Raw genomic sequence first — 27,638 nt, 5'->3', positions numbered from 1 at the left:
ACAGGTCTCCTGTTCACCTCCCTGAATTTCACACCCTGCATCTCCACAGTTTAACACTTAATAGTTGTCCTGATTGTCCTGGGTTGCGTAGGTCTCCACCTCACATTTCGGAGCTCCTGTTAAAGATTCAGTTTAACAATGATAGCGTTAACAATGTTAAATATACTGAATGGTAATCTGTTCTACTCCAGCAGTACCCAAAATTTAAAACAACAAAAATCACCACTGTGTCTTACTGTTAGGCCACTGGTAACAGCAGCCATTTTAAAAATGTGGGCAGCAAGTCCTCCGATTGCGATTATATCAGAGACGAAAATATCAAGAAACTGAATGAAATGTCTCACCATTTTATTTAATGAAAAAACTAAAAAATATTATTTTAAAACAACACAACTAAGTATGGGTGAATTGTGTACTGTGTAAAACATTGTAAGAAGTAATGCACTTTTATAGATCTATCTTTTTCTGGTTGCCTAAAGATTGCTTAAAACCCCCGTCTGTTTTTATTTAAAACCCAACATCCTTGCACACAGACTTGATTGATGCTTGAACTCCCAAATATCCTTGGGAAGATGATGGGCAAAATAAGTATGGAAGTGGGACTTACAAATCATGCAAATAGTGCAATTGCAGGACAAATCCTCTCCAGTGCTAGGCTAGAAAATGGGCACGTCATATCTATATGTATAACATAAAAATGAATCCTCAATGTAAAGAAGAAACTGAAACTGGACTGGGGCTTTTATTTAAAAAAAAAAAAAAAAAAAAAGGTTGCATGCTGCATCAGGTACAAAATATATACCCATAAACTAATAGGTCTGTATCTTGTTGTATTTATTTATTTATTTTACAGACATTTCCAGACGAAGGGCTTGCAAACGTGGTGCGCAATGTGTTTGACTTTGATTCCTACAACAAGGATATGCGTGAGATTCTCACCTGCGCCCTGCACAAACACGGAATCCCGATTGGAGCCAAGCCAACCAGTGTGCATCTGGCCAAGGAGTAAGGCTATTGGACACTTTGACACTAACAGTTATCATTTACATACTGTACACACTGCTGCTAATTCCATTACAAGTTACCTTACACACTTCACATGGGGCTTATTCCTTCGCCATCTCTGGTGTTTTGTATGTGTTTAAACATCATGCCAGATATAGTGCTATTGTTTCTAAAGGATTGATAGCGGAGGGGGCTCATCTAGTAAAAGCTTAGCCGTGTGGATTGCAGGGTGAGTCATGCAAGCAGGAGCTTGTTGGTTAGAAACCTGTTTGTGTCAAGTTGATCTTGGCTCAGGACCCACATGGAGTGATGCATTGGATTTTGTGCTTCCTTGAGTTAGGGAGCAGAATCGCTTTGGGATAGTTAGCTTAACACAGCTGAAATGAGGTGATTGGCTTCATAGTGGGAACGAAGGTCCTTCTAAGTTGGGTTGCAGCAGTGAAGCAACTTTCGAATTTGGGATTCAAATTGGTTAGAAATGGGGGACCAGTTGTTTTTTTTTTTTTGTTTTTTTAATCAAGCTTTTTGAAATAATGGTATGTGGTACAATGCATATCTTTAAATACACACTATGCCATAAAGTGGGAAAGGTGGTTCTTGACTGATTCTGTTTAAATTGGGGCAAGTAAATAATATGTATCAGAACTGACACGTTTTAATTTTAACTTGAAATGGACAGTACCCTTGGTGATTACGTTAAAGATTGAAGCTTGATTAACAAGTGTCATTGTTACTTCCTCAGTCTAGGGTGTGTAGCAGTGGTTGTACCTTACAGGGTAAGTACCTGTGTGCACACTTCCTTTTTGTAAACCTACACTGCTCTGTTCTACGGGCCTCTGCTGTTTGACTGAAATTAATTCGGTATTTTAGCTAAATGACACCCTTCCCCATACTGGTCTCTCTGATGTTACCAGGATAGCCCACTAAGGGCTGGTCAAGTGGGCTAAGACCTGTGAACAAAATTGAAAGGTGCTTTTTTTGTCTCGTTTTTTTAAACTGAAAGGTTTTATTTCCCACTTAAGGGTGTCTTGACTTGCTATCTGCTAGTGATAGCAATCATCTCCCATATCTTCACAGAACAGCCTGTCACGCTCGATTGCTTTGGAGAGCAATTCCTTCCATCACTTCCATCACCTGATTGTTTTAAAGCTTGCTGTTGGCGGTATGCTTAGACTTGTACCCCACTTTAATTTAGTGTACAGCAGTGGCCAGCTACAACCCTTTCAGCCATCACGTATGTTTCTTGATTACTTTGCAGTCCTATTTTCTTTAGCTGTTCTTAAATAATTTTATTACCAGTACACAGCTGTTTTCATTTTTGCTGTGTTGAGAATATATATATATATATATATATATATATATATATATATATATATATATATATATATATATATATATATATATATACACACACACACACACACACACACACACACACTGTATATATATGAACATAATCATGTAATCAAAGAAGCTACAGAATGATACCACACAAGTCTACCAAAAGCCAAAACGGTAGTACAGTATTTTATGTCTGTTTTATATGTATATATTGTAATTAATTTAATGAAGTACCTGAAGCTCCTGGGATAGCCTGCCTGCTGTGTGTTATTGCCAGCTGGGGATAATCAGCAGGTAGGTGCGTTCCAGCATGGCGTCAGGTATAAAGAGGTCCTGTTCGTTCACCTCGGGGCTGCTGCAAAGCCACGGACAACGGCAAAAGATCATCCACGCTACCCGGACATGGAGACCTGGCTGGGTAATCCTGATCGCCGTGAGAGTGACCCGGGATCAGAAGCGAAAGGGCCGACGGCCCTCCTAGTAGTCTGAGTCGGGGTCTGGTTGTGATTGAACAGACAGGATTAGTTCAGGGAGTGAGCGAGGTGTATAAAGCGGTACCTCCATGTCTTAGGGAGTAGCGCACGCCTTTGTTACGGCACATTTATTTTAATAGTTTTTTGTGCTTTGTTTTATTTTGCACTTTTTGTACAGCTTGCTGTAGTAGTTCTCTGTGCGTTACCATCGTTGGTAACGTCACATGACCATATTTATTTATTTTCACTTTCTGTTTGTGTTAATAAATCCTGCGCGCCTGTGCCTGCGTTGTAACGAATTGCACAGTAATAACCAACTGAAACAAAGTAGTTTAGCTAGTTCACCTTTTAACTGTGCTTATACAGCTGTGACATACAAACCCAGATTAGCAGTTCAGTTTGTTTTCACCTGTATTGTATTTTTAATGGAAAGGAAGGAGCCCTTTCATGTTTAGAGGTGTATTAACTCTGCATATACTGTACATTTTTAAAATAAAGGAAAATATTTGTTTCTTCAGTCTTGTGTTTTTCTTTATGACCTTGAAATTTGGCAGGCCATTCTATTGAAATATGGCCATTTTGGGATATACAGGAATGTTGGCACATTAACTTTATCTTAATAGCAGGGGAAGAAACAAGTATTTTCCTAGCTAAACAAAAGGGGTTTATTTCAGAGAAACCACACATTTAAAATCTCACCATATAAGCATTTTACACTTAAAACACACACACACAATTTAGATCCAATTTTCATATGTCAATGCCAACAGAATCCTTGTTGTTTCTTATTCTCAAAGCCATGTGATATAAAGCATGTCAGAATGCTCTAATAGCAGCAGAATGTCAAATCTGACAGGAAGTTGATTTTCTGTTTATAGCAAGTCCAGTTATACAGTAGTTGGAAAAAGATACTGTAGACATACTTATATTCTGAAAGAGGCACAGAGCAAATCACGGCAGAGCTGGCAGACTGCTGAGAAATCACAAATGCTGTGCCAGAGAGGGGCTGAATATACAGAATGTGTGTTTATGGAGAGTGAAACTAATTTAATATGCAAATGCTGTTATAGATCATAGAAGACAGCAGGCACTTGCTGAGGAAAAAATGCTCCCTGCTGCTGGCCAGTACAATGCAGAGGGTCTGGGTGGTAGAGCATGGTAGCTCTGTACAGAAATCCTGCTATTAGGAGGATACAACAAGTGCATGGGAAGTGTTAATGCCTGTTGGATAGAGTTGAGGCCTGGATCAAATATTGGAAGTTAAATCTAACAAATTTCACCTGTTGTTTTGAGAAAATGCTTCTAATGGCTTATCTGTATGGACGCCAGACAGCCACTGTATGTTTTAGTAAATCCAGTATATCCAGATTTCTTTAAAGCACAGGTAATAAGCTAACCTCTGAAAGCGGTTCCCCTTTTAGGTATAAAGCACTAGGGACAAGCAGTTTGAATTGCTTTGTGAAAACAGATTCAGATTTATTCCAATGAGCTGTGTGCTGATCTGGAATAAACAGAGGATGAAACAACCCTCCACTTTGCTGTGCATCTCTGGAGAAGAGCTTAAAAGAGAGGGCTTGGTCAGTCTTGAGGACCTGTTTCACTGATGAACCCAGCAGATCTTCAAAGAGCTGCCCTCAAACAGTTTCAGCTGTTTATATCATGTTTTACTGATGCACTTAACTCTTTGAGCACCAAGTTACTTTACAGAAAATCGGTAAGAGCAAATTATGTAGCTGCAGTGTCTCAGACTGAAAATTAAATAAGATACTAGTATCATAGATTAAGACCAAAGTCTCACTGAGTTCCCAGGGCAACAGGCTTCACATTATAATAAGATTATGTATCGCTAACAGGTAATGTTGTGTGATACCCTGCCGTTATGGACTCTGCCTGCAAGATGAGATGAGGTTAAAAACTATAAAACTGTGAATGCAGACGAGCCCAGCTCTTTTGCATTGTGATTCATGCCCAGCTTCCGTCCAGTTATATTTTCAAATAACACCCAGCACAACAAAGAAAACAGACCCTGTCTCATAAACTGTTACCCATTAGTTTATCAAACTCTTTTATACCTATCATTGCAGTACTCCTGCTGTTTACTTTTAAATGATAGAAAGTTAGATGTAGATATATTTCACGAGGAGTGCATCCGACTGAGCAGCTCATTCCACCTCCCAAGTGTAAACAGGATCAGAACCAGTCTTGGTTACGGTCTTTCGGACAACCAGCAATATCTGCTGAACACGTGAAGCAGTGCTATTAAGATATGTCAAGCAGAGTTTATCTAAGCATTTATAGAGAGCTGTCATAAAGTGATGCATCCACCTATAACTAACCTAGCTTACTGTAAAGAGTGTAATGCTGTTTTAATTTATGGGAACTTTACAAAATTGTTGCAGCCTTGCAATACAAAACCAATCTGATTGGAACACTTTAATATAGATTGTGTTTGAACTTAGTATAGAGCTGTATCCTGGATATAACTCCCACCACAGCCACCGGAGGATCCAGGGTAAAAGGGTTTAACACTTCAAGTGTCACACTCAAACTAAAATAAGGGTACTACAACTCTTCATGTATACTGTACTGTAAGACCCAATGATTTCTGCAAGAGGAAGCTGAGCAATTAGCTTCAGTACATAAATTCAGCAACGTATAGCTGATTTAAATTCTGCACAAACAGACGTGATTTGGTGAATTTCTGAAGATGTGACTGTTTGGCAGGTTGCCGTTGCCCGAGTGCAGACTCACTGGTTACTGGAAGCAGAAGCTGCTGTGCCCCACTGAGACTCGCCAGACGGACGTCAAGGTTGTACTGCACTGCTTGCTTTTGCTAACCGCTCTATCCTGACTTCTCTTCTATGGTTTTTAATGTTCCTGTTAATGAAAATAAACATGTCATGTACTGAATCTTATGTGTAAAATGTGAAAACATTGAATATGTGTCTGATAAAAAAAACCTTATCAAAATCAAATTATTTGACCTTGGTTGTAATGAAATTGCCATTGTCGCTGGTATGCTATGTTTAATTGAACTTGTTTTTCTCCTGAAGACTACGTATTTTTCTATGTTTCTCCAACAGGGTCCAGTGTTTTTAAGAGTCCAGGGATACCCACTGGAATGACACGAGGCGCGAACCCTGAGCTTCACTGAAGAGCAGGCACACTGGCAGATCCCCATGAATGAAGTGACTATTGTGTGTGATGTAAACACAGCCACAGGTAAACCGGCCCCCTAGAAACAGCTGCACGGTCCCTCGCGATTAAACTGCGGCAGTTTTTTACTGGCTTAATCTTATGTGAAACCAGGCGCTCATTCTGCGCTGTCACATTTGTTTCCCTGTGTAAGTAGCTTCTGTTGTCGTTGAATTGCCTTTTCCGTTTCCATTGCTATGAGATGGTGCTTTCTATCATTCTGAGTGGCTCTGGGGTATGCTGCTCTAGTAGTGAGTAATTATAATTACATCTACATGTAAAGCTGCTGTAACCTGGCTTTGAGCTTATAATACCTCAGCATTAGAGCATCCGAGCCCAGGACGGCTCAGAAGGAATACATTGATAGTAAGGGAAACAGTGAAATAACAAATAAAAAACAGCTAAAATGGCAATTTCAGTGGGTATAAATTAATTTTCAAAAACATTCATTACCATGACAGTAGGTCAACAAGTTCATTGCCATGACAGTAGATCAACCAACCCATTGTATTTTCTTTGAACAGACATTATTTATGTGGCTACCTGCAACCATGTCTCCTTGTACGCTATGCATGTGAGTGGAGACACTGTACAGTGTATGAACTCATACAATGTCTTCCCCAGGACTATCAGTGGTGCCTGGCAACCATTCGTAACAGTGGCGGCTCTTGGGAACCCCCTTCAGGGCCACGTTGTGTTGCACGAGGAACAGGTATGAAAATTAAATAGGCGTTTCGAATTTATATGGGAAATAGCTACTTTAGGTCTTTCCATCTCATTGTGACCTCTATGTTATCATAGATTGCCAGTATCCTGTATACAGTAAACTGCTTTCTACCTTCCATTGAGATCTGAGCTGACCTGAAGTCCTCCATGTATTCGTGTAATATCTGTTAAGGTTAAAGTTAGGATTACCGCTGTGTTCGCTTGGTAAATTGTCTGTCTTGGGTTTAGCACACGCCAGATTTTAAACTGAGAAATAGAAAGTCCTGCTGATAGAGGGACATGGTGACAGATCGATGGGTTAATAGAAGTGGGCCAATGGCTTCTTACATTTGTGTAATATTAAAGACAATAGTTTTTACACTTTTATTCCACTTGGCTGATTATCTCTTTTCCTTTAGCACAGTTGTTTCACTGCTTGAGTAACAAAGCAGTGGCATTATCCCCCATTTTGAAGCAAAGTTGAATTTGGCAATATTTAGCTTACAAACGCTAATATGATATTGCAGAAATAAGCTTTTTACAGTATTGTATCTGTTTCATAGCACTTTGCATTGGTTTGCCTAATAAGGCACTGAAAAATAAAATAAAGTTGAAAGAGCTGTTGGAATAGCAGCTGCTACAAATTAGATAAGACCACAGTGTTTAGGAAAATGAAACTTTGCAGTTTCTAAAAATACCACTTTAAGAAAAGAAAAGAATAAAAAAGTAAGTTGACTTATTACATCTGTCCATGGCATGGAATTCCAGACACCAGGACTAGGTCATCCAAGGGTCGCCCTTCTCCCAGTCAAGTACAAAGAAACAGAACTGGAATGCAGAGGCTCTCATCCCGAAAGACTTGCCAAAACTACCCAGGGTTTATTCAAGAGTGACGCAAACTTTCTATTAATAAACACAGACAGCGTGCACCATCTATCATTCAGGGCATAAGGAAGCCATTACCAGCAAAAGGGGTGGGTTCCCGTGGGTTGTTTCACATTTCTTGTAAAAGTAAACTTAACATTTGGTAGATAAATAATAACTTAAATTTGACTTATCTTTAAGCCAAAAACAGGTAGGCTTCAAATTTCATCTGTGGTAGTTGAAGATTATGGAGTTGGCTTAGAACAAGAATAACTATGATGATCAGCCCTCTTTTTCTTTTAGGACAGTTTCTATTCCAGATGCAGTAGTAATTATTTGCCCCGACCAATGTCATTTCCACAGAAGGCTTTTGCCGACCATTTTAACACAATTGTCAACTTGCTATGTGTCTGTGTGGCAGTAGAAAGGCATAGTCTTTTATGTTTTCATAGCCTGGCATTACTTCACCTAACATTAAGGCGATACATGGCACAGTAATTCATTTTTGAGCTTCTAGTACCGTTCATGCCTAGATGCCTGGATCCGCCTCTGGTCCTCAGAGAAAACATTTCAGTGCTCCCACCCCAGTCCCAAGTGGACAATAGCCAAAATAATTCAACACAATCAGTCTCTGATTGGGTAGCAGGTAGTTCATAGATCAGGATTGACTTGTACTGTGAGGCAAAGCTCTTGTGGCACCAATTGCTATTGTCATTCACCATTCATGAACCCTATACACAACAAACACGCTACTGTAATTATAGGAAGGGTCTTAAAGGCCACTGCTTATCTTTGCCTTTCATTTTACATTATAAAAAGTCTAACCATGGTCTGTGGAGACAGGTAGTCTATATGTAGGATTGGTTTAACGTGTGTGTTTAATATATGACTGGCTGTATTTATCTATGTTAAAGACAGACATTCATAATCACATTTTAGGGCAAGATATGGATCTAATCCTCCGTGGTGTGGACAGATGGGTTTGTCTAACTTCAACCATATTATGGAGTCACCAGAACACAAAACTGTTCACTTTACAGTTGATGAAAGCATGTAATATGCCCTATTGTATTTTGTGTATTCTTTCTAAGTTCATTTTTTACAAAACAAGACAAACACAATGTCTGTCATGTTTTTAAACCTCTCTTTGTGCCGTTTGTTTCCATTGTTTCTCAGCAGTTTACTTCTCTTAGGAAAGTTCACAAGTTTGTGTTTCTTTATTGTTCCAGAGCAATGCTGTCTTGCACTTGGATGTGATGAGCGGAGCTGTGCGCTGAATCATCCTGTCTGCAGAGGGTCAGGAGACCCCTAAGACCCCATCGTACTGGTGGAGCAACAAGCAAGACCAGGTGAGAGAGTGGAGAGGGCTGGATAGCTGCCGTCTCATTTTTAATCCACTGGACCTGTTCTAGTTTATCTTATCCACCTGTATAGAATGGATTTCCATTGTTATGGAAGGTTCTCTCTTTTACAATTTAACCCTCATTGCACAATAATGGGTAAATCTGACAGCCTCGAAGTTGTGGTTAAACATTGATAATACAATGAGAATGTCGGGTGCTGCTTGCTCACATCCATATATACTATAGTGTGCAAAGGTACTGTTCTTGGAAATGTATGATACTGGCTCCCAAAATGTGCTGAGAGTTTTCACAGAAGAACTGGCTTGTCTTCTACAATGAGAATCAGTAAGAGTACAGTATTGCTACTCACTTCAGCTTCAGAGGCACTAAGCAGGCTCCCTATATAAGAATGGGTCTTGTTGTTTTTTTTCAGGAACCACCTCGATGTGCTAGACATGTTAGAAGGCAGAGCGCACACTATCTCCCTGCCAATCAACCTCAAGTCCGTCTTCCTGGTGGCTGAAGACCGCTGGCTGCTCGTGGAAAGCAAAACCAACCAGTAGGTTCACATTGTTTTTAGTAGAGCAGTTTCAGCCCCACAAGACCTATGGTGTGATAAATTTAACACACCATCATTTGCAGAGGTGAAGAAGGTCTGGGTTGTCTTAGACTACTGTAACATTGTTAGGTTAGCATACACAAGTAATAAAGAATGGCATTAAACATTGCTACAAGAAGTGAGTCCACATATTGTACATTGTCATTTGTTATGAGCTTCTTTTCTGCATTTTGTGGACTTAAGCCTGTCTTTGTATGGTACTGATATCGATAATACTTTATTTCTGATCATATAGCATGAAAAGAGAGAATACAGTCAGATAGGGATGCTCTCGTTTATGAAATAAAAAGTAACCCCCTCCCCCGCCCCTCCATTCCTTACTAGGAAGTTCCTGCTCACTAAGCCGATGCACATGGAAGTAGAGGACCCTGGGGACTGCCAACTTCATCCAATCACTAAGGATCCCGTCAGCACTGGTTTCGGAACGACATCAGGTATGAAAGATCTTACAACATCATAGACCTGAGTGCTTTTCACTGTTCCGCTTGGCAGTAGCCTGGGTTTTCAAATGGAAGCACTCAATGATCTGTCTCTTCTGATCATGCTGGGACTGACCAAGTAGCATTAGCATCCCCTCCGAAGTGGAGACTGCAGACCGAAGCCACAGAGTGGAGCTGTGATATCACAGCACCACAGCAATTAAAGCTGAGGGAGCCACCTGAAGTATATGCCAGACTCATCTCAACTGTACCATCACTCACTGGGGCACATTTTAGCCAAATGATACCAGATTTAACTAGAAGCAGTAATACCCCAATAAATCCAATGCCACACATACAAAAGACAGAACAGCCACATTTTCCCCATTTGGGTCACTTAAAGCAGATACTGTGCTATATGTGAGTGAGCCAAGAAGGCTTTTTAAATGCTGCAGACATTGTTGTATCCATTAGTGTTGCATTGTAATGGCTGCTTGAGTCCTATGTGAAAAGGCTTCTCCAGTAGGCTTTTCACATAGCATGTTTTTTTTTTTTGGCTTTTTATTTTTGGCAGCATGTTATTTCTCTGTGGTGTACAGCCACCTGGTGTAAGCAAAGCAGTGTTATCCAAACTGGAGCCAGGAGCAGCACAGCTTTACAAGAGCCAATGGGAAATAAAAGAAAAGAAAAAGGCTGAGCTTTTAATGCTTAATCATCTTTGAGTCTTTTCACTCAATTTTAATAGAGGGTGTTTGGCAGCTGCTGTGTACATAACTGTGTTGTTCCTCGTTGTTTTAATTGTGTTGTTCCACATTCTTTATTACATATTTAAAAGACCCATTACCCTCATATTGAAAATGCCAACCCTATCCAGTTTGTTCTTTACAATTTCTTTACAATGTACAGGTACATAAGCACATGTCCTCTCTATATACATTCTAGTGCTTCAGTTTGGGACATTGTCACTTTAAAGTACGGACGACTTGGAAAACTGCAGTTGAATAAATATTGCTGTAACATAAGCCAAAAGGCTAAACCAAAAAAATAGAAAAATGTTTCTATTTCTAACAGCTGCCCCTCAGGCATCACAAAACCTTTTATAAAGCTAATTCCAGGAATGAGTACAGGGAATTTTGAGAGAGGAGGAGTGGAATGAGGCCAAGTGCATTCTGGATTGCAAGATGGAGGTGCTATTATTATTATTATTATTATTATTATTATTATTATTATTATTATTATTATTATTATTATTATTATTAGTAGTAGTAGTAGTAGTATTAGTAGTAGTATTTACTTGCTTTTTTATTTATTAAATATTTTGGAGTATAGTCTCCAAAAATACAAATACAAAGTCTCCTGAAAAAACTATACACCGTACAAAGAATATGTATATATAATAATTGATTTTGAAATAAATGGGGCTGCCCAGAATACATTTAATGATGTTGAAATATGTGTTTTTGTTATGAGACAAGCCTCTTTTTGTAAAATAAACTAATTTGATTCTTACTCTGCCTGAATGAGAATGAAAATACCGGTCTGTTGTGGACATAACAATAAGTCTATGTTTACAGTACAATCAAAAAGAATCTGGCTGTTTTACCCATGCATTTTGCTGTTAGTGGTATAATTTTACTCCATTATAAGACTCCTCTTGTGAAAAACTGTCGTCACACAGTGAAACCAAAGAGCAGCATGAGCATGCTGTTGTGTTTCAATGCCTGCAGTTTGTTTTTCCAGTGAGTTTGCTTCATAAGCGGTCTAAGCGTTCACCGCTAATGCGTTTCACATCTTCTTTCTGCTTCCCTTTTATTTTGTTACTTCAGATAAATTGACACCTCCTTTAAATGTTTACAGTCACTGGGGATGCTGTTTACAGAAAGCTTGCAATGATGTAGTAGTTGAATAAGCAAAGTAAGAAATTTAGGCTCAGCTGATGTTATGCTATATCTTCCCATACTTTATATATACAGGATTTCATTTTTTGATGGAATAACTATATAAAAATATCTACTGTATACCATAAGACCACATATCACATATAACAGAATCTCAATAAGACCTGTGTAATACTTGCATTTACTAGTTGGAGTTACCTGACCCAGAAAAACATCAACTTGACTAGAATGAACTGGATGTCTTCAAAAATATCCAACCCCAAAATATCCTACGTATCTAGGGCATGCAAAGTGAGGTTTTATAAAGCACATGCTAGTATGTGTGTTACTGGAGTTTAATTGACTGCTTTATGCTAAAACAGATAGAGACATGTTGTAAAAGTGTTGTTTAATGTATACTAATAAATCCAGCATTTGGACAAAATAACACCTGCCAAAACACTGTCAGCATGACAGGAAGGTCATCGTTTGCAGCCAGGACATAACACAGGTGTTTCACAATGTTTGTCCAACCCCTGAATGTTGTATACAAGAGCAGCAGTCTAAATGTTAACAGTGTGTGTCTAAATCATAGTCCCAGTGACAAGGGGAATACATTGCTCTTGTGACCTTGCCCAGGTGTGGAGCTCACAGTCCCATACGAAGTGTCCAGAGATCAGTTACCTGCAGAACACCTGGGGACAGCGCTTGGGCAGAAGATTGTATCTTCCAACAGGGTTCTTGCTGATGAAAACAACTATGTAGCCATTGTAATTGGCTTTCCAGATCTAATGGTAAGTAGAAAAGACAGACATATGTATGTGGTAAGTCAGGCAATTTAGTTTTGTTGACAGATAGAAGGCAAAGACTGTTAGAGGGGCTTGTCAAGTCTGAAATATTTATGACTGACCAGATTAACATCTTACGTAGTCTATGCCACATCGTGCCAAGGCTGTGATCAGGGCAAACAGTGGCTCAATGCAATATGAAATACTTGCTCTAATGAAGTTGCTAGCCGGTGTATGGTAACTATAAACTGTTTGTAATTTCATTGCAAAAACATTACATCTGGGCATCTGAAATCACAGGGTGTGAAAACCTCTGAGCACGGCTGTATATAAATAGATCGCTTACTCCAGCTCTTCACAGAACATGTTTACAAAGCTGCTTGTGTGCTCCAAAGCCTAAACCCATGGAGGAATCAGGGCATGCATCCTGCATGCAATATTTAAGACATGCAACCCCAGCTGCCAAGATGCAAACAGAAATGCTACAAGATCAAAGTCCTCTCTGACTTGGAAATGTAAAAGAAAAATATGTGCCACCCCACCCCTCTTAAAATGATCTAGGAGAGCATCTTGGTTTCCCCTCAAAGTTGAGCTTTTATGACAGGCACCAGTGAGATTAGAAGGAGCTGTAATACCCTGCTTTGCCAGATAAAATGGTATTTACTGGGACATAAGCTGCAGTGAGTTAGTGTGACTTCCCTACTTATGTGGAAAAAAAAAGCTTTTACTAACTGCCATCCAGTTTGATTTATTTGGTGTTTAGTCAGAAGCTTCCAATGCCTCTACTATTCTGGAAGGCTAAAGGAGAGTGAATGGGGTTTGTTTTCTTTCCAGTGTCTCTTAAGCTGGTGTTTCAGTGGGCTGTGTGGGTACAATCACCTCCTACCTCAATACCAGCAGACTTGGGCTATCAGGTCCTTATTCCAGTCTCCATTGTGATCTATGTCTCAGAGCAGTACTTATTTTACACTTGCCTGAGTAAAATATTGCTTTCCTGTCTCGTGTTAACAAAATAGAATTTGAACAGTAGAAACCGAGCAACAGGTTTTAATAGTATTTTAGACTGACTCTAGCTTGAGTAACCCTTTGGGTGATCGTTAGCTTGATGAAGAAGCTGATTATTGTGACTGTAAAAGAAACATCATTACGTCTTTTGTGTGTGTCTTGCTGGTTATAAACAGATTGCAGTATTACTCCCAGTATATTCAACACAGTGAGTGTTTTCCATTGTGTTCCTTTAAAATGGGATGTCAGTGGATTTGTTCCTGCTCTCACATCTTGTGCTTTGATGCCCTGCAGTCTCCTAACGAGGTGTACAGCTGGAAGAGGAAGTCTCCTTTTGTCAGGAGCAGCTCTGCAAGGACCATCTTCATCGAGGGCCACCAGAGTGGGGCTGTGAAACAGACCAACTGTGTTAGTGTGCTCGGAGCCAGCCAGCTCGTCCGTACTGTACCTGCTGGAGATGTGCCTCTGAAAGAACTCTACCTGAAAGGTCAGTCCCCATACAGCAGTAACACTCAGTAACAAGGGATGCAGGGACTGACATGCCCCGCCAAGGGATGCAGTCACAAAACTGATGGAAACGATGCATGTCAAATTTAAAGTTAGCCTATATCTATAGCCTACACTAATATAATGTGCAATGAATCTCTTACAATGATGTGTAGGCTGACTCCTAATAGGCCAGAATGAGATCTCGACGTACTGACCTGTATACATACAGATGGTATATTTCAACAAGTTGCCTGCTAGCCTTTTGGATCTTGGAGCTTTTGCTGTAAATACATTAATAGTAACAATTAATAATTCAGCCCTGCATGTTTGTTGATCTTTTTTTAATGATTTACACCAGAGAGCCCTTTAGCTCTGTATTAAACTGGCTTGTGTTTTCCACTAGGAGTAATTTATTGATCCTTTTTATTAACATGGCTAAATACAATAAAAACAGTGTCAGAACTCTGAGTCAGGCTTTGTAAACAGCCATTATCTTGATAAGTAGGGAACATGAGGACAAGCAATCAAATATAATTTCAGTTTTAGTTTTAATTTCCACAACAAGCCAATGTGTTTATTACCCATCATTTTTCCCCTGTTGCTTCATTACATGTTCAGGGGAAGTACAGAGCCCTGTTAATTATGTGCTGGTGATAAAGCTGAAAAATAAAAATAGAAATTGAGTTGTGTTGTCCCTTTGAGGTGTACCATGTGCTTTAGATATGTGTTGTTTCACTGTTCTCTGGCACTTTCTATCAAAGGAAGAATCCAATTATAGCACAATTCGTGTGTCCGGTGGAAGCAGTGCAGGGTTTCTGTGTTAACTCTTGTGGCAGATTTGAAGAGGCTTTGACTGTAAACTTTCCAGCACTACTTGCTGCTAGGAGCTACATCATTGGAAGGTTCTAGTCTGTTGGTGGAACATTGTATTGGACAGTCACCAGACTTCTGGGGAGGTGTTTCCTTTGTGTTGTTGATGTCATATGAACCACATGCCATGGAAAACAAGGTTTCCATGTAGGTGGTGTGTGCACACAGAAGACAAGCTGTGTAACAAAAATGCTCATTTTGATGACCATTTGCTGAAATACAACCAAGCATGGCTGCTATAAACACACTAACAATGTATGTCCATCTGGCCCCTCTGACGTGTCATTGTGTCTACACTCATCACCTTCGTACTCGTTAGTAACACCCAGAGAGGAAAGGTAGTTTAGGGTAAATGCTGTTCCTTTACTTGGATGATGAGGAAGGAGGCAGTAATTGCTTATTGAAAACGCAGTTGTTTGTGACCTCCCCATTCAGAATGGCAGCGGCGTCGCAACTGATCCTCATCTTGGTTTCTTGTATTGGAAGAGAAGCCTCTCATTAACCTGCCTGAGGAGCTTCCTCCAGTCATGAGGGAGGCTTTGTTAATGGCAGCAGCAGGATAGCATGGAAGTTGTCTAGCAACAAGCGAATTGATCTAAAATTGAGCCACATTTTTTTCACAATTCTTATTTGGAATTTTAAACTGGGCTTATTATTATTTTACACATTTAAGTACTGTACTGAATTCTCTAATTTAAACTGAAAACTTTAGTCATTAACTTTGCAGTGCAAGATCTACAGTAAAATGATAATAATGACCAGCATGTGTTACTACAGGCCAAGCCAGGGCAAAAATATTGTTTACATGGTTCAGGTTGTACTTTGATATGCTATTGAGCATAACAAAAAAATGAATACGCACTGTTCTGGATTGCATTCATGTATCTTTGACTGCTTGCAGGTTATTGATATTGGCTCCTGTAACTCATAGCATATGTTGTGCAGTTTTAGTCATGAAGGCGTTGCTTCATTAAGCTCACGGCAGTCAGAAATGCATGACAGATGTAGTTGACAGACCTTTCTGTATATTTGTGGCAGAATTCGTGCAACAGATCTTGATGCTATACTAAAAAAAAAATAAAACCCATAACTTTGTTCACACACCAGTGTATGTATGTATGTATGTACTGGCCTGGGAATCTATATGAAATGTGGCAAGGCTGCTTGGGTTGGATGCATTGTTTTCTATGTTCAGAAAACGTAAGCTGATGTACATCTAGCACCATTAACAGACTGTTGACATCAGTTCCCCTCAGCAGATGTTGTTTTTGTGCTGCCCTCCAGGCAGGGAAGGTTATTACCCAGACAGATGTACAGTTGTGGACCTTACGGTTCCAGATAGTGGACCTTGTGAACTTAGAGTGCTGAAAGGCCCCAAAACCAAGGTATTGCTTTCTTGTGAGTCTGTCTACACAGCACCTCTGTGTGTATGTCATTTGCAACAGACTTTCCACTAGCGGTGTAATGCTTCATTGTGTATCATTGAATCATGATACTTTCTTTACAGGATGTATCATATCATAATAGAGGCAAAAACACAACACTAGACCACAAGCACAACACCTTGTAGCTCATCAAATGATTCCTGAATGAAGAATGTGTGTTTTATAGGTGGTGTGGATACATACTCTCCCTATCCCATGTCTTTTAACAAAATGGTCCATCGTTAATGACCATTTGATCTTATTATTCATCATACAGGCAGCCAATCAGGACCATCACATATATCTTGATACATATGGCATGGCGACCTGCATGTCGTGATGTGTGTCGCATCGTAAGATGTTAGCGTAGTGTTACACCCCTGCTTTCCACCTCACCAAAACACCTCGAGCTCCTCACTCTACAGCCACACACAGTCCTGAGCAAACTGGCTGCTTTCCTTAAATACCCTGGACCTGGCTCTAATTTACAATGATAATTAACAGTAAAACAATTAACACAGTTAAACAAATAAAACGTACATTTTCAAATGTTTTCAGGCAGGGGGAATCTGACCCTTCCCCTGCCATCTTACTATATATATATATATATATATATATATATATATATATATATATATTGGGTGATGAAGGAACAACGGCCCTGACCAAACTTTGCAAGTATTCAGAGCTAAGAAGTGGCCTCAAGACTGGAAAATGTCAGTATACATTGTCAGGGAGATCTTAGAGTATGTGAGAATTACAGGACAATCGCTCTGATCTGCCACGAAAGCAAAATACTGCTGAAGATCATCTTAAAGAGACTAGATAACTTTATGAATACTCAGCTACCTGATGAGCAAGCAGGGTTTAGGAAAAACAGAGGCACGAGGGACCACATTTGCAACATGAGGTGAATCATCGAAACCAGCAGAGAAAGAAATGGAAAAGTTCACATGTGCTTCATTGATTATGCCAAAGCATTTGATTGTGTAGACTGGGCACTCTGGGAAATCTTGAAGAGGATGGGAGCCCTGGTGCATCTGGCCGGTCTACTAAGCGAGCTTTACAGAGACCAGGAAGCGACCATAAGGACATCAGACCTGGTAACAGAGAAATTCAAAATCGGGCTGTGTCCTTTCTCCGGCCCTGTTCAATCTATATGCGGAAGAAATCATCAGACAATCCTTAGAGGGTCTGGACGTCAGAGTAAAGATTGGCGGGATGAAAATAAACAATCTCCGCTATGCAGATGACACTACCCTGCTAGCAGACAACATTGAAGACCTGGAGAAAGCTTTAACAGTCTTGCACAGAGAAAGCGCAAAGAAAGGTCTTCTTCTGAATATGAAGAAGACTATTCATGTCCACAGTGCCCGACGTTGATCTGAGAATAGAAGGTGAAAGGGTCGAAAGGGTGGCACAATTCGAATTCCTCGGCTCAGTGTTAACGGACAACGGCGATATCAAACCCGAGATCACCAGGCGGTTGGCCAAGGGGAGACAAGTCATGTCAGGCTTGACGAAACTCTAGAAGGACAAAAATATATCCACACAGACAAAAGCAAGGCTAGTGAGATCCCTGGTTCACCCGGTAGCAACCTACGCGAGCGAGAGTTGGACGACAACCAAGACTCAAGAAGGAAAATCCAGGCATTTGAAACGTGGTGCTGGAGGAGAATGCTCAGAATCCCGTGGACTGAAAGGAGACCCAATGTAGAAATTCTTCAGCAAGTAGGAAATCCGATACCTCTGGATGGAACAATCATAAGGCAGAAACTGGTCTACCTCGGGCATATTACAAGGGGCAATCAACTAGAAAAAGTTGTCATGACAGGTATGGCCAATGGGAAAAGAGGGCGTGGAAGGCCCAAAATGAGATGGCTACAGGAAGCCAAGGAAGCCCTGAATATGAGTCTCCAAGAAATCCTACAAGCCACGAGGAATAGAGAAAGGTGACGCGGACTCTGTCATAAGGTCGCTATGAGTCGCCTGCGACTCGACAGACGAATGAACATATATATATATGTGTGTGTGTGTGTGTGTTACATACAAACTATAAGTCATGTTAAATTATCCTCATATTCCCCTTATAGAATGTACCAAAGTAAAAGCCTAGCAAAGTCTGATATGCATTGTGAAAGATTGCTAAAGCATAAGTAAGCATTGCAAAGCATGACAGAGGTGTGTTGAAGCATAATAATGAACATGGCAAACTGTTGTAAATGCATAGTGTAACTGTGGGGAAAGCATGGGGGAAATGTATTGGGTTCAACTTTTATCAGGGTAAATGTATATTATATAAATATCATTTAGCATAAGTTTAACATTAGAACTATAGGGTTTTTTTTTATTATTATGCATATTCTGAACTTCAGATTCCAGTTTCCATGGTAACACCAGCATGTTTCTTTGCTGCGTGGGTGGGTTTTATAAGACAAAGGGTGGACGTGTCTTTAATGAAGCAGGATGAGAGTTTTTTTTTTTTTTTCAATGTGACATAAATAATTTAGTTGAATTTGAAATATCATGCATGAAGTCTCAATTACTGTCAGCAAGCACATTTCCAGATTGTTATGTCGTGTTGCCTGAGGACAATCAGCATGATCATCTATTGAAAGAAACAGGCGTGACCTAGACTGGCCTTTCTAACCCAGTGAATCAGCAGTATGCTGGCATTGCCTCACTGACTGCATGCTATGCAATGGTCCTGCTCACAGGTCAAGGACACTATCTCCCTACTCCTCCTGGCTCTCCAAGATCTCCCACACAGACGTGTTGCTGGCCCCCATGGGCGGAGGGGGCGTGGTCACAGTCGACATGGGCGGGTACGTGAGGCTTTGGGAGACGGGATTGGATACTCTACAGCGCTCCCTGCTGGAGTGGCAAAGTATGATTGGACAAGAGGATGGGAGGCCTGTGCAGGTAGCTGCTTATTTTTGTAACCTATTTTTGAGATGGTTCATACTGTTTGCTGTTCCAGCTTCAGGTGCTCTTTTGTTGCAACGCAATACATGTCCCTGAATATCTAAGTTTTCTTCTGCAGTGTTACTGTGAGTGTCAATTTAATCAGCTGAATGTTAAAGTGAGACTCTTCATTTCGGAAGCCTTGACGTTTCTTCTTTAGCTCTTCCAGTAATGGCTAAATTGTGAATTAACTGACTTTCATTCTTGCTGCTGGTGTCATTCTGTTCAAAGATCGCCGTTCAGCTATGTAAGATATAAGTGTAGTGTGAGGTGAGATGTGACCTCCAACGTTGCTCAGAGGTCCACCAACCCCCAGAAGGGAGATGCAGTTGCAAAGAAGGTGGTGGGGAGGTGGAGGAGAAAGGACACAATCTAGAACACCCCTTGCAAATCACCCCTTGCAAATCACCTGAAACTACAAATGGATCTTGTTCTGTTGTTATGCCATTTAATTAAAGCCCTTTATTGCCAGCATCTTTATTTTTTAGCCTGATTTGGGTTTGTCTCAAAAATTATGGTTTGAATAGTGTAATCCCTTTTTTTAGCACAGACAGTACACTGGATGAAAAAAAAAAAAAACAGCAGTTATACAAGCTGTTTCACATTTTAATAACTGACACATACAGTGTTTTTTATGTTACTGGATAATCTAAACAAACACTCTATTGCTACTACTGTAATTATTATGCAAGTCAGCTGTGGTGCTATCATTTAGTTGCTATAGTTTATTCCATTCTAAATCTTACATCTCCCCCTGCTGACTAAACAGAGATATTGCAGGGAACACACCAAAACGCATGCCCAGGTTGCATTGCAGGAAACAGTCAGACCAAACATACTATTAGAAACTGCAAACAGGACTCCTGGATACTAAAATTAACAGGAAGATCAGACACTGGGAATGTATCAGTCATTTCTGTTTGTATTCCTATTATTATTATTATTATTATTATTATTATTATTATTTATTATTATTATTATTATTCCCCTTAAAAATACCATAGTAAAAGTCTAATATGCATTGTGAAAGATTGGTAAAGCCTAGGTAAGCATTGTAAAGCAGAGCGACAGGTGTGTTGAAGCAATAATAAGCGTGGCAAGCATGGGGGGAATTGTATCGACCTAAACAAAGGGTAAATGTACACCTTTTATGGGCTGCAGTGTCCCTTCATCAAAAACGTTTTTCTTTTCAATCTTGGACACAATTCTGCTTTGGCATCGTTAGTGTCTTGTTTGTGATTGGAAATTTTAAACTGTACCGTTTTTTACCCCAAATAATTGTTATTCAATCCCATGCATTACTTTAAAGTTGCCACATGGTGGCACCCGAGAGACATGATTAATGAAACTCCCAAACATTTGCTTTTAATATGATATGTAAACTGTTCATTTCATTGGAGTGTGTTTACAGTATATTATATATATATATATATATATATATATATATATATATATATATATATATATATATATATATATATATATATATATATATATATATATTATTGGAGGTTTAGATTTACAAAAATAACATGTTTAGTATTTTACAAATTTTGAAATTAAAAGGTAATTGACATGATAATATTGCTCGCGAAAAAACACGAAAAATTATTATTATTTTTTTTTTTTGTTGGTATTTTTAACATCAAGTATGAACTACATCTGAGTTAAGAAACTTAGAAAATGTAGTCTTGGGTCAGTCCATGTGAGGTCACCTAGGCCACATAACCACCAACTCAATATAAAAGATGTGACATGTCTTCCGCTTATACAAAGTAATTAACAATAATGAATAATGCAGCCTTTTAGTAAAAGTGGTGATTTTGTAAGCTTTAGAATTCAGGCTGCAGGGCAGGGTTTATTTAATTCCTAGTTACCCGAGGAAACGACTAAGCTGTTTAAAGAGTCTTGTGTCAGAGTTCACCTTCAGAGATATAATTAATGCTGTTAAGTGCCTCTCCACCTAATGTACCCGTGACCCTCACATTCCTGGACACGTTGTGTGCTCATCAGCAACGAACCAGCTCTTCCGGGCTCTTGCAGTTGACTCAATAAGTAGTTGAAAGAGTAGAGATTGAAAAGTCCTGTTTTCCAGAAAAAAAAAAAGTTATTTAAAAAACCCTAAAGTATCCAGAGAGAAGCTAGTTTCAGCAGAATACTCTTCAATCATTTCTTGAAGATAATCATATATGAAAGAATGAAGACTCCTTGTTGGAATACCTGATACAGGATGGTAGGTTTGTTTGTGGGTGCAGCTCTCTTTCAGAGACACAGCCCTCACAGCAGCTCAGAAAGCAATGAGAAGCTGTAATGCCTCATGCAGCCTGTTATCAATCACCTTCCCTTACTGCTGCGAGCCCAGGGGCTCTGTATTTGAGGTACATTCAAAGGCTCTGGGACAGTTGCTTGGAGAAATAAAACAACTTTAACAGTATAAAACCAGAAAGACACTGCAGTTGCAGAGGGTTACTTTCATTTGCCCCAGCAAATAATCACTGACTTTCAGGGAGTTTGGAGATTTCCTTCTGAAAAGATAATTAAACAATAGAAAAATTTAATGATTTCCTTTCATGCTCAACTATCTGATCTAACCTTCTCCTGTATGAAAATGAGTCACTGTAGCACATTCCACACAGGATTTTATACACACGTCTCTACAGAAGAACCTGCGGCTAAAAACGATAAGCACCTCTGTACTGTATTGGGAAGCGAATAAGTAACTAGGAATGTAATTGAGTCACTCCAGTGAGATTACCAGGAGGTCGCTTTAGATTTACTTACCCGTCTGGAAATAACATGATGACATGGTTTTCAATGTACCTAGCTTACTATACACTGCTTCCAGGCGATTGTGGATAAAACCACAAAGCAAGCAGATTATAGAACAGGCACCAAAGAAAACACCTGTACCACAGTTTCTCTGTCGTTTGAGGTAAATACATTTTTTTAATCGATTGTGAGGTATACCACAGTGAAGGGAGGTTCATTAAAATGTGACTCATTTTGCTAGTTCTGTGTCTGTCTGTTTGCTCAGCACGAAGTCCCCTGCTGGCTGAATGTTGTAATTGAAGTGAAAATCACATTTTTTCTTCTGCACATTTTTTTCAGATATGACTTCATTAATCAACCTTAGTTCAGCTTCGTAAAGCTATCCCTATTATCTGCTCTAAAAAGGTTGGAGAGAAGCTCCCTTGGGCACATATCTTACCCAGTGGAATGAGAAGTTGACAGAATTTGTCAACACCCATTTGGTCTGGCTGCTTTTAAATCCTAGCTGTTGTAATATATTTTCCATTACATATTTATAAAAGCAATGATTGCTGAAAGGTACTATTAAGTAATGTGTTCTAGCATTGAATAACTTTTTTGTATCCAACACAACAGACCAAATATATGTTTTCAATGGCTCCCATTACGGAATCTATCTTGCATTCAAGGGCAGAATGACCGGGTGAATCGCACTCTTCCAAATGACACAGTGTTGCTAAAAAGATGCAGAGCTTGAACCATGGAAAGTCATTACCCGCATTCAGCTGTTATTAAAACAACATGCGGTTTAAAAGCATTGAACAGTGTGGTGAATATTCTCATTGCATGATTTCAAAAAATTAAGATCTCCTGATAAAGGACATTGCAATTCTTCAGATCTCCTGATAAAGGACATTGCAATTCTTCAGATCTCCTGATAAAGGACATTGATGTTCTTCAGATCTTGTGCTGCGTGCTGGAGCTCTCACTTTCATGCCTAAACTGATCTCTTGCGAGACATATAGACACATACAGTACAGAACCCTGCATGAAAGCATGTTCTATTGAAGGTCTTTGTGTCGCCTGCAGCGGATCACTCAGAATATGTCTTTCATTTCATTAGATCATACTGTTCCATTTTGGAATCGAGACAGTTATCCTTTGAAGCTGTCTTTTAGAATTGGTAGCTGTCCTTTTAATTAGAAGACAGTTTTGTGTGTGGTTTTTCTTTTTTTTTTTTTTTTTTACTTATTGCATCAGAGTTGTGGAATTTGCCCTTTGTCTCTGGAATTATATTACATACTGTGTATTTTAGAATTAAAAGTTTAAAGCCTATTTATCATTTATAACATAACATAGTACCAGCAGATATACCTGCACATGCTTATTGCATTTCCAATGGTTTTTCATTCACACTTCGGATTAGTTATTCTAGGTTAATTACAGTAACACTGCCCTTGATGCTGTGCTGGGTTATAGCAAGGGAGTTAATGTACATTGGAAGCAAACAGCTTCATATACTGTGTCAGCAGAACAAGTCTAAATGATAGAAGTAAATTAAATATTTTCTTCTCAAACTTTTAAAAATTTTTTTTATTAAAGTCATCCATAACTATTAAACAGTTTAAACACGAACACAGACAGGCTTGTGAAAAGCCAGTCAGCAGGAGAATGTGTACTGGTCTCCTTGCAGACAGTTACGAGATGAAGGGGCCACATGGCTTGTTGATCTGTATAATGGGATTTGAAACAAAAGCCACCAAGTATAACCCTCCCTCAGTATACTGTGAAGGAGACATCCCAGGTACTGGAGTGGTACATCCAGAAATATATATCGGAGGTTGCAACAACCGCAGGGTTATAAATCTGGCTGTGAAACTAATGAAGCTGATGGAATGCCATACCAATGCACAGATTACAAATGGTCATACCGTTTTATTTTTTTTTTGTTTCCCCTCATAGCAGTAGGTTGATTTGATAGTCTATCGTCAGTGGCTGCTTAGAACACAGAGTTCAATTTCAAACTAAAACTTTCCTTGTAAATTCCAATACTGTACCAGCAAAGGATACAGGATCCCCTGGACTCCAGGCTTCACAAACAAAAGTAAACTGACAAATACAGACAAAAAACAAGTTTTACTTCCTTGAGCACCTCTGTGACGACTCTGAATGCACAGACTACCTCCAGTTACTGTCTTTTATACAATTCGGAGACACTTGGAGGCTGAATTGATTTTTTAAACTTGCTCAACCATTTAATACTGAAAAACATGAAATGCATTCATGAACTCAACTGCAATCAAAATGGGATTGTTTTATTGCTTCAACACACCATGTTTTATCATTCACTGAATTTACTTTCTTATTCTCTGTGTTTGCAGGTGCAATTGTTAGTAAATGATGCAGATCTTTTGACAGTTTTTTTTCCTCATGCTGTGCATAAATGTCAGTTATTCCCTTTGATTCTCTTATCGGCTTATCTATAGATTAAACCTGATATTGTCATAAGTAGTGAGATGCCAACGCTGGTAACTGATTATCAATTTAAGTAACAAAGGAATGTATGTGATGAAAAGCACAATGTTCTCATAGCAAAGACAGTTATGTATTGTAAGTCGCTTAGCTTGTTTTACACAGTGCTGATGCCTGTTGGGCAAATATGTAAAAAATGCATTGTTTCAGAAGTTTGAAAGTACAGTGATACATTATTTTGGTGTGAAAGATGTTGTTGTACAAACGCAAGTCATATATTAACTCTATAGCTGGGAATGAATGAAGCGCCTGGGGTTTTAATGAGTGCAACAAGTTCATAGTCAGTCAGCCTTAAACCCTCGCTTTAACCATTACACCATACTGCTCCACCTTAAACCCTCGCTTTAACCATTACACCATACTGCTCCACCTTAAACCCTCGCTTTAACCATTACACCATACTGCTCCACCTTAAACCCTCGCTTTAACCATTACACCATACTGCTCCACCTTAAACCCTCGCTTTAACCATTACACCATACTGCTCCACCTTAAACCCTCGCTTTAACCATTACACCATACTGCTCCACCTTAAACCCTCGCTTTAACCATTACACCATACTGCTCCACCTTAAACCCTCGCTTTAACCATTACACCATACTGCTCCACCTTAAACCCTCGCTTTAACCATTACACCATACTGCTCCACCTTAAACCCTCGCTTTAACCACCACCATACTGCTCCACCTTAAACCCTCGCTTTAACCATTACACCATACTGCTCCACCTTAAACCCTCGCTTTAACCATTACACCATACTGCTCCACCTTAAACCCTCGCTTTAACCATTACACCATACTGCTCCACCTTAAACCCTCGCTTTAACCATTACACCATACTGCTCCACCTTAAACCCTCGCTTTAACCATTACACCATACTGCTCCTCTTTCACATGTAAATTCCTATTCTGAAATATACCCCCTGGAGTAGCAGATCCCGGTAGAAGTCAAAGATCATTCCTGTTTGTGAAAGGTCTTGCTTGCCTAATCTCACAGGCTCATTGCCTTCTGTGGTGGCCTGACCTCTGGCCTGTAGCCAGGAACAGTGATGCAGGCTGGTTTCAGTTCAGTTGTTGTTTTGCTGAAGCCATTTGAAATGAGAGGCATGTACGTAGCTGCAGGAAGATGAAGGAATAAAGCTTTATCCTGGAAAAAAAAAAGATGAATGGACTTTTAAAAGAGATATCCTGTGCAACATTAAAACAAAGTTGAATGCTAAATTGTGCTTGAGTCGGTGGAAGATGGTGAAAGACGAGGAGTGCTTGCAAATATGAAACCGATGCAGCTAAAAGAAAAAGGTTCCCCCATTAGAATTCAAAGCTTCAATGAGTTACATAACAGCACAGAGCAGACAGAAGCCAAGTTCGGAGAACTGTTAAAAAACCTATTCTCCAGTTTGTCAAGTGTGTTTCAACATAGCCGTGTCAAAGATAACATTTGAAAAGTGAATTACAGTTCCCTATGAAGGAGCTGGGTCTTTTAGAGAGAAAGAAACAAATTGCAGTTTTTCATTTACAAGCACTTGTCCCTCATGCATGTTTGCAGAACTGCATCTTTCAGATATTGTTTGCATTTGTTATGGAGATTCCGTCACCACTAGCATCCCCTAGGAATTCTGGCTGCAGTGCATGCTATATTACAGGGCCATGTAACATGACTCTTTCCTGGTAACTTCACCTCAGAGTTATCAATTTTATAACGCTCATCATGTAGGGCATGAGTTACTCCGCTCTTCTTGTGAATGCACATTTTCTCCATTACATGTGGTTTCTGTATCACCAACCACAAATGGAGGCAACACCTCCCTAGAATTAGATCCACTTGAGCTAGAGTGACCACATAGCGAATGGACAGGTTAGGATTAGGCTAAGTACTGAGCATTTTTCAATACAGCTCGTATTACATGTGACCAATCTCCTGTCAACTCTGTTTTGAGACATTCTGTTCATTTAGGGGATAATAAAAAAAATGCTAATATCCTAGTATATACATAGCTATATTGTACTAGGTGTTCACAGGTGTGCGTTAACAAGAGAGGTTTTTTTCTAGTACAAAAGAAAGCTTGCTGGGTGGCGGTTGTGAAAAGGCAAGAGGAATGATCTGCTGGAGCACACAGATGTAAAGCTTTGCTACAGTTCAATTATTTTGCAGCAAACAGCTGCTGGGAGATTCACGTAGTGCCATGCAGCTGCCTCAGAGATGAGAAGTGTCTTCAAGGCTGGTTAAAGCTGATGTTGAATAGAGAGCCAGCTTGATCATCTACCATCCCTGTCTTGAATCGTTTCTGTCAGGCTGAATTGTTATATTGTGTGTGTGTTGAAAGTGTTGGATTGACGGTACAGGAGACCTGTTCCATCCATTATCTTAATTGTTTAATTGAACCAGTTAAATTTCATTATTTAATGATACTGTAGAATAAACCTCCACTGCCAGGTTTGCCCAACCCAGGCTGAGACAGCATGTTAGCAAGGTGTGTGTTCTCTGTCTTAAACTTGTAACCCAGACTTGAAGATGAAAGATGAACTTGTGGTTCAGGTACTTTTACTAGGACAGAGTTCCCCTTTACTGGGAACTAAACATGTAAGCAATGTATCTAGGTGTACTTTAGCTGTTTTGTCTGAGATCCTCATCATGACTAATGTATTTGAAAGGATCATTTGTATTATTGGGCTCTCAATTCAACATGCCGGTACATGCCAGTTGGATTAACGAATTTGTACCCTATAGATATTCATTAAGACTTATGGGCAAGAATTGTGAAGTGCTAGACAGCATGTGTTCTTTCTACACAAAAATGTATAGTTGGCCTCAGGATAAATATTTCAAATGCAATCTGTGAAATGTGGAAAAAAGAACTAAGATCTAAGAACTTTTTTTTTTTTCACCTGACATGTATTGAGTAAAGTAAGCCCACATAGTCAACCACATTGCAGTACTGCTCTAAAAATACAAACACACTGAGGTTGTCAGATGTTT

At 39.5% G+C, this 27,638-nt stretch overlaps 1 pseudogene; it reads left to right on the top strand.

The window, feature by feature from the left end:
* The window catches only part of LOC121321107, a 93,310-nt pseudogene that overhangs the window by 46,522 nt on the left and 19,150 nt on the right, over positions 1-27,638 (top strand).

This window comes from Polyodon spathula, chromosome 9 (assembly GCF_017654505.1).
Source record: "Polyodon spathula isolate WHYD16114869_AA chromosome 9, ASM1765450v1, whole genome shotgun sequence".
NCBI lineage: Eukaryota > Metazoa > Chordata > Actinopteri > Acipenseriformes > Polyodontidae > Polyodon > Polyodon spathula.
Note: the sequence above shows the minus strand (reverse complement) of the source record. Positions and strands in the feature narration are given on the sequence as shown.